This window comes from Condylura cristata, unplaced genomic scaffold (genome assembly GCF_000260355.1).
Source record: "Condylura cristata isolate star-nosed mole 26May11 unplaced genomic scaffold, ConCri1.0 scaffold00010, whole genome shotgun sequence".
NCBI lineage: Eukaryota > Metazoa > Chordata > Mammalia > Eulipotyphla > Talpidae > Condylura > Condylura cristata.
Window position 1 is genome coordinate 795,213 of NW_004567111.1, and position 12,568 is coordinate 807,780.

Below are 12,568 nucleotides of genomic sequence, written 5' to 3' on the forward strand. Positions count from 1 at the left end.
AGGGAGAAGTAAGGGAGGGGAGAGGAGAGGGAAGGGAGGGGAGGGAGGGAAGAGGGGCCAGGGTGAACCCCACAGCTGTCTCTGCCGCTGGCCAGCTGGTCTGGTGACCGCCTGTGAGCTGGAGGACGCGTCTGGAGCTGGGCGGAGGCTGCCCGAGGTGGAGGGGACACGCAGTGGGACCCTGCTCTGCCCCACGGTGAGGGGCCCAGGGAGTGACGCTCTCTGCCGCCTCTGTGACCACAGGGACCAGGGTCGTGTCGCATGAGACAGGGTTTAGTAAGAGAAAATGACCTCCCTCTGGTCCCCGCTTTGTGATGTCTGGTCGCCGGGACGTGCGTTTCTAACGCTTTTGCGAGCATTCATTGGCACGACTCCCAAGCAGGACCAACTGCAGAAAATAAAATCTTTACGTAACTCTAGAACGCCGGAGACAGCTCTCCCCGACCTAAACCCTTCGCTTTCAGAGGCGGCGAAGACTTGTGCGGACGGGCGGCTCGGGGAGGAGAGGGGTGCCGCCCCCGTGAAGGTGACAGGGTTACTACAAGCCGGGGCGCTGGACCCCAGCAGGGCTGGGGCTGGGGGCCTCCAGCTGCCCCCTCCAGCTCGCCTGCCCCCACCACCCCGAGGGCGTGGTGCGTGCGCTCTTGAGTGAGGGCAGTTTCCTCAGAAAGGGAGGAATTCCACTGGAGACAGCGCGCGGCTGAAACAAAAACTTCATTTTTGTGGTCATCTATGTTCTGTGGGCTTATTTCAATTTACAGACAGGGCAACGGCAGACTTTAAATTCATTGTCCCTGGTAGGCGTAATTTGCATAGAGCAAGGCAAAATTTTAGCAGCGGCCAGACTTTCTCCCAGGCAGCTGGCGGGAGCGCAGCGTCCCAGGGCCCAGGAGGGCTGGCGGTGGCCGCTGCGTCCAGGGCAGGCCGGGCCCTGCTGCCCCCAGACCTCTGCAGCCCGCTGGCTCCTGCCCCGCGAGCCCTCCGCTGCGCCGGAAGCTCGGACATTTCCGTGGCCGGGCTCACCTTTCCCCTTCCAGGGAGGAGGAGCGCTCTGGGCCTCACAGCAGACCCGCTGCGCAATTGGCACTTTTTCCAATAATAAAACATATATTTTGTGCTTATTAAGCGCAAAGCCCTTGAAGTAGACCTTCACTTAGCTCTCATGAAGTGGCCTCGTAAGGCGGGAGCTGCTGCCGTGGTCTCACACGGGGCTGGGGGCCGAGGGACAGGGCGTGAGGGGCAGGGCGGTGGAGGCCTCGGTGTGCAAGTCCAGGTTTATTTGTTTGGAAAATGCCCACCGCGAGCCAGACCGAGGGTCTAGCTGGCATAGGCGGAGCCAAGGAATGTTACAGTGCTTTAAAGGGACAATAAAAGATCCCATTAGCTTTATTAAACTGCAGTCGGATTTCTTCCTAGAGCAGTAAAATAAAAACAAAGCCTCGGTCGCTCTCGTCTCTTGGCAGACTTTTTCTCTTCTGTTCTAATACTGCTGCACCCCAAAGTGCTCTTGGCACCCCGTTCCCAGGAATCCGGTCACATGCATTAATTGAGGGGGCAAATACCTTCATCGGGGTATGGCGATGAGGGCCAGACAAGTTTTCACACTGAAACAAAATGGGGGCAGCCCTCCCTGGGGGCGCAGCGGGTTAGAGCACAGCACTGAGAAGCTAAAGCCGCTTCCGCATGAGTTCGATCCCCGCCTGCCCCGGAGGTGACCACAGGGCGCGGCAGACCTCTCCTGACCCACCCGCTGCTCCCCTCAGCATTGTGCTTCGTCCATCTGCCTGTCCTGCTCCCCACTCTGTCTCTGGGGAAGCCTCTCACCCTCCGCATCTCTGGTCTGTACCCCAGTTCTGTATGAATAGATAAATAGGCGTCCAGCGTCTATTCTGGGAACCTTGGGATTATTTACACGATTTTCAAGTATGCGCAACAGTCTCCCGCTATGGCAAACCCTAAATAGCTGTCATGTGAGAAGAAACATAACAGTCGGAGTATTTTTCTGGCGTACTTCATAATACATCTCAGGCGGGAAAAGCCGCGGAGAACGTGTAGGACGACCTCAGCGGCTCGGGTCTGTTACTCACGTAGGCCAGTGACTCACACACCTACGCACCTGTGTGCACGAGCTTGAGGGTGGAGCAGGCCAGAGCCCGCCGGATAGAAGAGGGTGGATGGCAGAGGCTGGACAACACCCACAGCGGGGAACACCGACTTGGCTATCTTTTTTTTTAAGATTTATTTATTTTCATACCGAGCCGTCGTGTTCTAAAGCAACATGCTGAGCCTCCCGGGGGCGCAGGGGGTGGGGCGCAGCCCTGTGACGCTGCCTGCAGCCGCTGCCACACAGCTCCACCTCGGCCAGGCGGGACCCCGGGGCGCGGCAGACCCCGCCTGCCTCCCCGCTGCCCCTCAGCAGTGGATTTCAGTGGATCCGCCTGTCCTGCTCCCCACTCTGTCTCTGGAGAGTCCTCTCACACCCCACACCTCTGGCCTGTACCCCAGTTCTGTATGAATAAATAAATCTTTAAAAAAAAAAAGAGGAGGCCTCCCTGTGTCTCCCCCCGTTCACCCCTCCCCCTGCGGCCCCTCTGGCCAGCTCTGGCTCCCAAGTGACTCTCCCGCTTTTCCCCGTAACAAGCCCTCAGCCCTGACCACGTGGTGTCAGCCCGGTCTCCCGTCCACCGGCCAGGGGAGCAGCTCGGGGACTCCACGCAGACGGCCTGGCTTGCCTGTCCGTGCCCGAGGGTCCTGTCCTCTGCCCCCTCCCGTCCCAGCCCCCCACCGCTGCACCCCGCCCTGTGGGCCCCGGACAGGCTCCTCACCGCCTCTCCTTCCTGGCTGGCCCCCAGGACACTCCCGCTCCCTGCTGACCCCACACTGTCTGGTCCGGTTGGATGTTCGGGATGAGATGAGGGCGGAGAGGAGACACAAGCCCCACTGGGCTTGCGGGCTACTGTGGGCAGTGACGGAGCGGCGGGGCCCGCACGCCCCTCACCGCCAGGAAGGTTGGGGGGGCGGGGGGGTGTTCTCCCAGCGTCTGGGATCCTCCAAGGTCTTCAGAGCCAGGCCCAGCCCAGCCCGAGCCTCTGGGGCGCAGCTCCTGGCGTGCCCGCTGGCCAACGGGTCTCCTCGCCACCGCTCCAGGGCTGGTCAGAGCATCCCTGGCCCAGGGAAATACTGGCTTAGCTAAGCACAGGTCCGGCCTCCAACAGAACCATGATTCCCAGGGAAGGGAGCTAGTACCTGGCCGAGCTGCGGTGACAGTCACTGCGGCTCGACTGTCCACCCTGCGCCCTCGTCTGTCTGCACCGGCCCATGAGTAGGCACTGGCGGCTGAACGCCGAGTCCCACGGCTGACCTGGCCTTCCCGCGGCTGATCCGGCCTTCCCCGCGGCTGACCTCGCCTTCCTGCGGCTGACCTCGCCTTCCCCACAGCTGACCACGGCTTCTCCATGGCTGACCTGGCCTTCCTGCCCCGCGGCTGACCTGGCCTTCCCGTGGCTGACCTCGCCTTCCCCGTGGCTGACCTCGCCTTGTGGCATCTTGGCTGGCCTGCAAAGAGCCACCTTAACCATGTTTGAAGTGGAAGTCTGAACCGATTTCAGCCAATATCTCTTCTGGCCCAGGACCTAAGGCTAACGTGGCTCTTGGGGCAAAGCCCGCGTCATCTTCCAATTCTTTATTTTCTGAGATGAAAGCTGTGGCGGCCGCCTCTGTGCGACACCCCTCCCCCACGCCCCTCTTTGCCACTCAGGCCTGGCCCTGGCCAAGGCAACTGGCCAAGAGAAAACCTTTTTTTCACTGGTGTCTGTGGAGAGGGTTGTTGCTGTTGCCCTTTGTCAACATTTCAGTTACAATAGCGGCAGCAGCAGCCAAGCTGATAAGAAGGGAAGCCTTGGAAAAGAACAAACCTTGAGCAAGAAAGGAAATGACCAAACAGAGAATTTTTACTCTCCTAAAATTAAAAACAGCCTGCAGCTCAAGCCACAGGGCGGGAGGCTGTTCGGCAGCTCCGGCATGGCTCTGCCCGCGCGAGACCTTGCGTGCCCCACCGCCCACAGAGCAGCCCAGTCGGGGGCCGACCTGCAGGGGCGGGGGCCCGTGCCCTCCGGCCCGCCAAGCGTCCCTCGCCAAGCGAGCTTAAAACGGCAGCGCCGGAAAAGAAGGGCAGACGGCGTGGGTGTGCAAGGCTGGCCCCGCTGGGGTGGTCCTGTGGGCCGGGTCCCGGGCGGCGGCGAGGACAGGGCAGGGGGAAGGCCGAGGCCGCGGGGCAGACTGGAAACTCCCTGAACTTCTGGGACTGAGGTCCAGGCCGAAGGGCAGGGGCCCCCTGGGCCTGGGGGGGTCCCTTCCTGGTGACGCGGCCCCTCTTGTGCCTGAACCTCAGACTCTTTGCTTTCGATAGTCATCAAATAAAACCAAAATGCCAGGAAATGCAGACTCATTCTGCAGAAAGCCGCGATTCAGCAGGTGTGTGCAGCAGACCGGACTTCTCTCCCTCACTTCCTGCACGTGCACACAGCTGTGGGGAGACGGGACCGGGCGTCTCGCTGCCCGTGAGTGATGCTCGGGGCCCAGCCATCACCACTGCTCATGCCCACCTGGCGCGGGTATAAACTGCCCCAGCGGAAGGCAGGCTGGTGGCGCGGGGCTGGAGCGCAGCACTGTGAAGCTCTCCGCAGCCCCCACAGCACAAACCAGATGCCGGAGTTCCATCTCCCGCCAGGGAGGGGCCCACAGGGCGCGGCAGACCTCTCCTGTCTCCCCCATGCCCCCTCAGCAGTGGACTTTAGTGGGTCCATCTGTCCTGCTCCCCACTGTCTCTGGGGAATCCTCTCACCTCAGCATCTCTGGCCTGCACCCCAGTTCCTGTTGCATCTTTACGGGAAAAAAAAAAGAAAGAAAGAAAGAAAGAGGCAGCCTGGACCAGCCCTACATCGGCGTGGCCCATGTGCCTGGCCAGCAGCCTAGTTTTGATTCTTGAGTTTCCTGTCAAGTAGAAAGCACCAGGGAACATCCCCTGCTCAGACTGGGCCAGAGAAAACAGATTTGTTTCTCACAACGTTGAGACTGGGGGTCTCCTGCAGATTTAGACCTGGGGGGAGCCCCTGAGCTTGCCCGTGGCCTTCTCCTCGCCCTGGCCCACCTGGTCTCGAGAGAAAGCTCATCTTCTCCTCCTAGAATCAGTGATCCATTGTGCTGGCTCCACGCTGGTGACCTCCCCCGCCCTCAGCACCTCAGGCCGGTCTCCACACGGGAGACGGTTAAGAGACACAGAATCCAGTGCAGCACAGAGCTCAGAATCGATGTATTGACTCTTTGAAGGCAGCCGCGAGTGTACCCCTGGGGCGGCTGCCCACCCGGGAAGACACCTCAGAGAGGCTGTTCTAGAGGCTGAGCGCCCCAACCCGTTCCTGCTAAGCCCTCCAGATGTTGTGTTTCAAGCTTCAGGCTGTCTCAGTAAGAGGCTGTGTGTGTCTCCCTAATAGAGTTCTTTAAAAGCAGACTCAATTACACCTTTGTAGATGTCCCCCACAGGAGATAGGATCTTCTAGAAGCCGCCGCCCCTGACGCTCCACCCCATTGGTGATCGCTTGCCGGAGGAGAACAGCTGTTTTCTCAGGCAGCTCCCGGGCCAGGAATAAGCCTCCTCAGGTGCGCCTGGGGTGCTCAGGTGCGCCTGGGGGTGGCGAAGGCCGCTGTTGCCTTCTACCGTTCCTTGGCTACTATGCCACCTGCAGACACTCCCTGGAGCCTGTGTGAGTAATTTAAGGTCTGTTTCTGTTTTCCTTTTGGATGGCCACACTCTAAGGCAGCGTGGCAAAGTCCTCCTTCTCCAGAGCCTGCAGGTAACTGACTAGTGGCGGAGCAAGTATGTCACATCTGGCTGCCACGAGGAGCATCCATTCTGGGGGCGGTGGTGCACTGTGATTCCAGGCCTCCACCCCGGGTCGCTGAGTGACACTGTCCCAGGATACAACAGGACAGGAGGGAAGAGCTTGCAGAAGGATCTCCCAGGGAGGGGGAGAGGGAAGGGAGGGGGGTGCATTGTAATGCCCCCAAACAAGCAAGGATACGTTAAGTTCTATTTGGAGTCACTGAGTAAACAGCCAATTAAAGGATTTCTCTGCACAAGTCAGGAAGTCAACACATCTCAGAGCACTTTCCTAAGTCCCAGTGTGACCCCGAGCAGAAACACTGTGAGGAGGCCTCCCAGGGGGTTGGCTCGAGAGTGGAGGCATGAGCAGAGGCCCCACGTCAGCCATGGTACTGTCGAGAAGCCCTGGCATACATCGAGGCATAAGCATTTACCTTTATAAGCAGGACATCACTGCTAAGACACCCATGCTGCACAAAATGAGTTTAAACATTTTTGAAAGTTTCATTAGATGAAGCGTAAATGGTCTAAACGAGGCACGGCCAGCAAGGTGGCTTCGCGGAAAATACCAGCTTATTTAATAGATGCAGAGACGTGGTAGCCGTTGAAGTCACCAACGTGAAGACCTTCTGGAGGATGCAGAAGACCTTGCCAATGAAATCTCATGGCATTTACAGACAAAAGGACAAGTGATGAATAGAACAAAGCAAGAATCAATGTGGAGCACTCTGTTCCAGATGGATTTCAGGCACTCGCTCTTTACAGGGCAAATCCACTCTTTACAGGAGAAGATATGAGAGCAGAGATCACATTTTCCATAATTAAATTGTTACCCTGTTAGCGTGTTATTTGGAAGGTTTAGACATAAAGTCATATTTTAAGTATACTCTTTCAGCCACCCATAATTGCATGGAGAACAAAGCCTGGCAAAAATTACCCTCCTGCCTTAGAAACAGAATGCCCACCGCATCACCCGTTACAACGTGACATAATTAATGCCAACGACTTAAATTTTTTGAATGATGTTATTTCCAGCTTGCCTGCAGGGGAGGGTTTTGTGAGAAATTGTTGGTAACTCTGCAAGGAGCTCTCTACTCTGGAAACTAGGCAAAAAGTAGCTTGCCTACTGCCCTCATCCTAAAAGTTCCAGAAAGAAGAACAGTCCAGGAGTGCTAGACCATTAAACTCAGTTCATTTGGATAGTATGTACAATAAAATTAAATGTTATTCTGTGATTTAATTAAGATTACCCAGAGTTCATTCAGCCTTCACAATCCAATTGGAATTACTCTCCAACCATAAAAACATGGAACATGGGTGGACCAGGAAAAAATTGATGGGACAAAATGACGATGCCTGCGATATTCTTCCAAGACTATAATTTTAGCTCCCATGTTAATGTGAAGACACAAACCAGGCCGTCGGTGGCCTTGAGCTAACCATGCTGCAACGTTTCTCAAGATCAAGATGACTTCAAATCTCCCTAAGACTTATAGTCAGAGGGGGCCGGTTTAAACGCCGAGTGGACTGCACCCAGCAGTGAACGCCCTCCTAAGTCCCTGTTCCCGTTCCACCCCGCGGGCCACACGCCCAGTCCCACTCTCAGACAACAGCCTGGCTGTGCTTGTCTCCTCCCCTCAGTCCTCAGTCTCCGCCTCTTACCTGCAAGTATTTGTCAAGCGGGGCCTCCCTTGAACGCCCCATCATGATTCTGCACCCGTGCTCAAGCACCTATGTTTCCCAACACCTGCAGCCTCCGTCACCCGCTCCTGCAGGTCCTGGATGAAGCCTGCGTCACCTCTGCCTGGAGCGCCCCCTCTGGCCCACTGCCCACTACTCCTTGTCCTGCGTCAGGGGCTGTCTTGTCTCCAGCCAGCAGCTCTGCACACACAGAGGTGGAGCAAGGGAAGAGCCGAGGGTGAGCTCTCCCGTCCTGCGCCTTGCCCACCCCCCACCCCCCTTCGTCAGCGAGCTGTCTCCCTGGGGGTCTGGCCGCCGACCTGAGGCTGAGGGACTGTCCGCACAGGGCATCAGTCTCCATCTCCAGCTGTGGGGCGCTGCATGACTCGTGTGCACAAGAATGCTCTCTCCCCTGTTCGGTTCCAGGAAGTCTATTCATTTGTGAAATCTCGGAATCGATATTCAGACAGTTGAAATTCTAGCCTACGAATCCGTCGACTTTTTCACTGCTGTGCCACTGTGGGCAATGGAGCTCATTAACTCGGTTTCTTCATTGGAGAAGAAATGAGATAATAATAGTATCTCTTCGCCTGGAGTTGATGAGTTGATTTGAGCGTTACTTGAGATCACTCTCATGGGTTTCTTAGCCAAAGCTCTATTCATGTTACCGAATTATTTTTACACATTTTGACTTCTCTAAGTTTGGATTCTCAATATCCTTGCTAAATATTCCTCTGTCTCTCCCCCTCTGTGTGTGTATGTGAAAAGGGGATTTGTGTTTGTCCTCATAGGGTGTATCCGCCCTCGTTTCCGTCTCACTCCCTGACACAGATGATAGAGGTGCCTCTGACCCCAGAGCCCAGGCTCCCCACACACCGTTGGGCCACCCCCAACTGACGCTCCTGCTGTGCCAGACACCCCCTGGGCGGCCAGCTGTCTGAGTCATCACCGAACCCCCACTTTCAGGTGAAGAAGTCAAGTGGTACAGTAAGTAACTCACCCCAGGCCACAGACTCTGGGGGCTGAGCTGGCAGCTGACTTGTTCGGACCCCCAGACGCCCGCCCCGGGGTTGTTTCCCATTTGGTCATTTACATCTTGCAGAACATCTTCACCAACTGCAAGGCTAAAGGCATCGCCATTTTGACCACTGCCTTGAAGAAACGGAGGCTAAGAGTTAGCTCTGCCGAGAGGGAGCCCCAGCTGGACACTTGAGCGCTGCGGGGAAGAGGCAGCCCCAGCAGGGCTGGGCACCCCCAGAGCGACGCAGGCCTGCTCTACCTCTGCAGCGTTCAGGGGAGCCAAGACGGCACCGCCCCTCTGGGCTGTCTGCGAGCCGGGCCTCCCGCTGCCCCCCCCCCAGAGGCCCCTCCCGGGCTCCCTCCTAAATGCAGCATGCAGTAAGCATCTCCCCGTGACGTATGTGTGAGATGTTTTCCGGGGCTTGACTTAGAAGCCGCACCAGGGAGAGCTGGGTGGGCCAGCGCAGAGTCGTGTACTGGGCTTCGCAGGGAGGGTCGGCCCGCGGGCCCCGCCCGACGGCCACCGGCCCCGGAGGGCTGCTTCCTGCGTCCGGCACACACTTTGATTTACTACAGGTCCCCCGGGGAACACTCGCCCCTTGGCTGCGTGAAGCACGGGGCTCTGTGCCGCCCCTGGGAGCGGGGGGCAACACCGGCGGTCTCGGACACCCCTGGTCGCTCGCCTGCACCCCCACGGCTCTGCTCCCCCTCGGCCTTCTGTTTCCAGTCCAAGCTGCTTCTTCCCACTCGGTCTCCTGGTTCTTTCCCGTCTCCCGTGCTCCCTTCTCATCCTGTCCTCGTTTCTTTCCTCGTTCACTTGTTTCACTTCGTTTTCAAACATAAATAATGTGGTGGCAGCGCAAGTTTAAAGGGTCATTGAGGGGAAAAATTAAGTTAACAGACATGAGCCTTCCGAGTTTCCTCCTGGTTTCTCGCCCTCAGAAAGGGGTCAGCGCACATCTCGAGGGAAGCAGGTCTGCAGCATGGCAGTGAAGTCGGTGCTGGCCTCCCTCCCCGCAGGCTCCTCCGTGAAGGCCCCCCCACCGCGGCACCGGGGGCTGTCTGCAGCCCGGGCGCGTCCGCAGTGCGATGCCTCTGGCTTTGTCTGTCTCCTGCCTGTCCGCACCTCTAGGGCCCCTCTGCCGGGAGGCGTTTATGGCGGTGACAGGTGTGGAAACTCCGGTCACTCTTCTCGTACCTGACTTTAACTAGCCCTGCGCGGAGCTCACGGATTTTAGTCACAGACTTTCGGGGGGCATTTTAAGAAGTCTCTGTGGCATGTCACACACGAAGCCCGCAAGTCTCTGCCTGAAGCCTCACTTGACAGCTCACAGGTTACCAGTTCTCACCCGCGAAACCACCCCGGGAAGAAGCCGACGGTGGCCGCGTCCTTCTGCAATCCCCCTCTCACTCGCCGGGAGCCTGGGGCTCGGCCTCTCTCTCCAGCTGCTGCCTGCGTCTGCAGCAAGCTTCTGTTTCCAGTTCCCAAGGACTTTTCCTAGCTAAGTGCGATTGTATTTGTATTTACTTGGACAATTGTCTAGGAACAGAAGGCCGGAGGAGAAAAGGAGCCCGCGATAACGCCCTATCTCCTCCCCACATCACCGGCCAGTATTTCCTGTGCTCCCAGGTGCCGGAGACCCATCACTATCGAGTGCCACGCTCGGGCCCGGCCGGTGCCAGGGACACGCCGGTGCCGCCTTAGGCGAGGACACTAACCAGCAGAATGAGCGGCGGCATGGAGTTCGGAGCGCGGCCCTCCCCAATCGCCGCAGGCACGCCTCTAGACAGGGGAAACGGCCAGCGCCCGCCCAGCTCGCAATTTATTCCTCGGCTTTGCTTGGCTTCCCAGCGCTCCCCCTCAAGCTTGCAATAACCACGCTAAGTAACTCCCTACAACCCCCAGCCTCAAGAGAAAAATCAATGCAGTGATCTAAGCAACCACAGACACAGGTTACATTGAACACACGTCTGCTTCCCTGTTTAACTGCTCTGAAGTGGCTGCATTATCAGGAAGCAGTGGGTAAGAGACTTGATTTTTCAAGGTTGAATCATCTCTTTCAGGTATATAAGAGAAGTCATGTGAATATTTTATTTAACTCATTCGTAAGAATAAAGAGGGAACCGGTGAGCTGTTAAAACACTTCAAAAAAGAATGTCAGGACCAGACATGGCCGGGATGCTGATGTCATTTGCAAGTCAACACCAGATAGAAGCATCCAGTAGACTGTGGCATGGGGTCGTCTCGTCCACCAGGTCGAAAGAAGTTGCGTGCAGCAGACAGAGTTCACCTGCTGTAGATGAACCATTTACCTGAAGATCAGTTTTGAGCGACGTGGCCTCTGCTCCGGAGCGTTAGGAAACAGCCAGCCAACAGCAGGCGGTGGAAACCTCGCACACCCATAAAACCCGTCCCGGGAGAGCCGGCCACAGGCGCAGATCAAAGTCCAGCTAGCTGAAGTCAGTGCAGTGAGAGCGGCCACTCCTCACACAGCAGCCACCTCACCTCGCAGGTGATGGCTGGCCACGTGCGGCTGGGCACCGTGCTGGACAGGACAGGGTGACAGGGCATCTCCACCACCACGGAGCGCCTGAGTGGGCGGGACCTCCTCCGCCAGGCTCGTGGCAGCCGCGCCGCGGCCTCAGCCCACTGCCAGGTCTCCCGTCGTTCCCGCCAAGACAAAGTAAGCAGGAAACAAGAGAGACCCAGTACCTGCAGCCTCACAGTCCTCCCCGGCTGTGCCGTTTGTTCTGAGACACGTAACCAGAACCACTAGTCGGCAGCGGGTGGACGCCTACACTGATGGGACTCGCTGGCCTGCAAGAGGCCCTGGCTCGACCCCTCCCTGGCTACGTGATCTGGTAAGAGGCTGGCCACCTCTCCCTGCCCTGCAACAATCTCAGGCAGATTCTACACAATTTATTGGGTTTCTGAGTCATCAATGAGCAACTAGTAAACAACCCTTTTTGTTTTACATATTTCTTTGTCTATGCAGACAAGAACTGGGGTACCGGACCTAGGTGGGGAGGATGGGAGGACTCCCCAGAGACAGAGCGGGGAGCAGAACAGGCGGAGCCACTGAAACCACTGCCCAGGGCAGCAGCGGGAGACAGCGGAGGCCTGTGCAAACTGTGGGTCCCTCCGCTGCGGTGGCCGTGACAGCTTCAGTGCCGCACTCCAGCCCGTCACGCTCCGGGGAGGGCCTGTTTTACACAGTTCTGGATCCCTGCGTCTGAGTTTGCTTTTGCAATGACTAAGCAACAGGTTGCGCTTGAGAATGCCGGAACAAGCCACACACTCAGCAGCCCTCCCCTACTGCCCTGGGGACAGGGAAATTGTTAAAATGCTTTAGGTTTCCCCTTATTTGTTTTTTAAAGCATGAACAATAATCAACCTTATGTCATAGAGTTGACTGAAGAATTTAATGAGATAAAATATGTTCACACAGTATCTGGAATTTAAACCAAAAAAATATGTCCATGTACTAATGCTGCTGTTATTTATATTCAAATAAACAACAAATTCTTCGATGAGGTGTCATGCTCAATGCGTGCACCAAATACTCCTCCCGCTTTCAAGAGACTGAGGGATAGAAAGTCACCTCAGGCTGGCGACCGGCTACCCGGGCGCATTTCCCGACAGGCACCTGGCTGTGCCCACAGCCCGCCCCGGCCTCCCGCTCACACAGCCGGAAAACGGCCCCTGCGGCCTGCCGGAGGCAGAGAGACTAAAGGAGAATTTTGCCCAAACTAAACAGAACTGAGTGATTTTTCTGGCTGAAAACACCTGACTTCTGAGCATTCCCCTCCTCTCTGAAGGGGGCACCGGCGTCAGTGTTCTCTGCCCTCAGGGGAGAGGTGACCCCGCCAGGTCTCCGTGGTCCTCGGCTGCCGCTGGGCTGAAATGAAGGAACAGGGAGGGAGCCAGGAAGAGGTGGCGTGGGCAAAGGCACCCCGGGAAATTGTCCCGCAGCCCTGCAGCCAGGG